General features: G+C 44.9%; 1 pseudogene; it reads left to right on the top strand.

Moving 5' to 3' along the window:
• The first annotated feature begins 707 nt into the window (after positions 1–707).
• LOC121100635 lies at positions 708–2,835 on the top strand (annotated as a pseudogene).
• The last annotated feature ends 280 nt before the right edge of the window (positions 2,836–3,115 follow it).

Below are 3,115 nucleotides of genomic sequence, written 5' to 3'. Positions count from 1 at the left end.
TACAGCTGAATGGATAACGCAGAATGAGGAGAAAGGGGGCCAAAGTGCCATCTGAACTTGGCTAGCTCATTTTGGGCCCAAAAGTTTAAGACCAGTGGACCAATATTTGTATTTTAGGCTCAGATGATATATAAAAAATGTGGGTCTGTAATTGCAACGAGACATGTAGTCTGTGAATTAATGTGTCACAACTCATGCTCAAGCACCAAGCACACATCCGGTGTGTGAATTATTGCACAAGACATTCCTGCCCTGTTGTGTCTTGCAGCTTACTTAGTATAAGAAGCTAAATATGTTGGATGAACCCAAATGGGATTAAATCATGTAGTATGTACAAAAGGAAAATGTTAGGAGGTATTTGGCATTTTTCTGGGTGGAAAGCAGGGCTGATTTCTCTATGAGGTCCTCTGGTGTCAGTTTCTGCAATTTTTGGGCTGCAACAGGTGACATGGGTTTCTGAGCTTTTTTTGTTGGGTTGAATAATGGATTGGGTAAAAATTTATTGTTTACCACGTCTTAGGCATTATAGAGGGAGAGCACGTACCAGAAGAAATATGAAGCAGCAGCTTTGAGGCCTGAGCAACAGACCTTGGCAGCCCCAACCCAACTCGGCTTAACTCAGCCTCACTGAACCTGATCTGGGACTCTCAGCTCCCTGGGCTTGCTACAGCTCCCTGATCCTAGAATCATCTTCAATTCCAGCTATAATGCTGCATCAGGCACTTCAAATATTTGGTCAGAAGCTGGTGCACAGACGTACGGTGGAGCAACACAGGGCTGAGACTGCCCCTGCCAGAAGCCAGAACACTCTGGATTTTGTGGCCTTGGGTGTGGGCAACACAGTGAGTATAATTGTGTATGTCCTGGCTGGTGAGGTGGCTAGAAATATAGCAGGACCATCCATTGTGATCTGCTTTTTGGTGGCCGGCCTAACTTCTATGCTGGCTGGGCTGTGCTATGCAGAGATTAGCACCCGGGTTCCCCAGTCTGGCTCTTCATATCTCTATAGCTTCGTCACTGTAAGTGAACTCGGGGCTTTCATCACTGGATGGAGCATTATCCTCGCTAGCATTTCTAATGTAACAATTGTTTTCTGAGACTGGGCCTTACCTTTTGACAACTTTTTTGGGGACCAGATCTCTCAGATCCTTCATGTTTCCCATGTCTTTGCAGAAACTCTAGGCTTCTTTGTTGCAGGCCTCTTGTACCTGCTCATGGAATTTCTGACTCAAAAAACCAGGCAGATTTTCCCAGTTATCGAAGCATTCACATTAGTGAACCTTTTCATTCTTGGTTTTGTCATCATCTCTGGTTCATTAAGGGGGACCTGCACAACTGGAAGCTCACAGAAGAGGACTACGTACAGGCTGGACTCAATGACACCTCTCACTTGGGCCCTCTGGGCTCTGGAGGATTCGTGCCTTTTGGCTTCCAGGGGATTCTCCAGGGATCAGCTACCTATTTCTATGCTTTCATTGGTTTCAACATTATTATTACCAGAGTTGATGAAGCCGAGAATCCCCAGCGTTCCATCCCCATGGGCATTGTGATTTCACTGTTGATCTCTGTGTTGGTGTATCTTGGTGTCTTTTTGGCACTTACACTCATGGTGCCTTACTACCAGCTTCAACCTGGGTCCCTGCCTACTATGTTGTAACTTTTGGATTTTTCTGTAGTATTTTTTTTACAAAACATTGGCTTTACATTCTTCATACATCGGGTAATATTCATGATGGCACAGGATGGCCTCCTGTTCCCTGTCTTTGCCAGGATCCAAACTAGCACATACATCCGCATCATGGCCACTGTGATCCTTGTTATTACTGCAGTAATCATGGCATTCTTCTTCAGACTCACTAATCTTGTGGACCTTCGGTCACTTGTATCTTTGTTAATTTTCTCTCTGATGTCTTTTGGTGTTCTCATCATCAGGTATCAGCCAGAGAAGAAGAATGGGGGAAATGAAGCACAGGTGCAGGAGGAGAACGGATCTGCAGCAGAGAAGCTGACTCTACAGGGACTATTTTTTCCAGGCAGCCCCACCCCCACTCCACTCTCTGGCCGGGTTGTCCATGTTTGCTCCTCACTGCTTGCTCTGCTGCTGACTCTCCTCTGCCTGGTGCTGGCCCACTGACCAGGTCTGCTTTCTGGAGACCCAGGTCCAATCACAGTGGTCGTGCTGCTCCTGGTGCTCATCACTGGGATCACTGGGGTCATCTGGAGACAGCCACAGAGCTCCACTCCCCTTCCCTTTAAGGTCCCTGCTCTGCCTCTCCTCCCACTCCTGAGCATCTTTGTGAATGTTTGCCTTATGATGCAGATGACAGCAGCCTCCTGGGCTGGAGTTGGTGTCTGGATGCTGATTGGGTTTGTTATTTACATTAGCTATGGGATCCAGCAAAGCCTGGTCACTTAACTGCATTTAAGGGCCCAAACCATAGACCTTGAGCTCAGCAGTGCCAGTACACATTTCACTTGACATCATTTCACCTCAGTGCAGTCTGGTTCCCTGCACAATAACGGGAAGTACTCCTGAGCTCATGGAATGCTAGGCCTCCCTGGGATGTTGATGGGACAACATTAATAGAGCTTGTATTTATTGTGGAGTGAAGGATGTGTCTTTGGTCTTTCTCCTTTTTTTTTTTTTTAATTGTCTACTTTTCAGTTTGTGTCTGTAGCTGCACACTGACTTTAAATAGCTCTTATTAAAAGAGCTAGAAAAAAATGTTTTGTTTTCTTTGGTTTAATATCCAGTAGTGGAAATACTGGACCACATGGTCAGTAGTTCTATTTCTAATTTTTTCTAAAACTTCCATACTGATTTCCACAGTGGCTGCACCAATTTACATGCCCACCCAAAGTGCATGAGGGTTCCTTTTTCTCCACATCCTCACCAACTTTTTATTTCTCGACTTTTTTATTTTTGCTATTGTGACAGGCATAAAATGATATCTTATGTAGTTTTAATGTACATTTCCTTGATGATTAGTGACGCTGAGCATCTTTTCATGTGTCTGTTGCCCATCTGGTATGTTGTCTTTGGAGAAATGTTTATTCAGGTCCTCTGCACATTTTTTAATGGATTATTTGTGGGGTTTTGGTGTTGAGTTATGGA

Source organism: Ursus maritimus, unplaced genomic scaffold, assembly GCF_017311325.1.
Source record: "Ursus maritimus isolate PB19 unplaced genomic scaffold, ASM1731132v1 scaffold_47, whole genome shotgun sequence".
Taxonomy (NCBI): Eukaryota; Metazoa; Chordata; class Mammalia; order Carnivora; family Ursidae; genus Ursus; species Ursus maritimus.
This window is presented reverse-complemented; position numbering and strand designations above follow the sequence as displayed.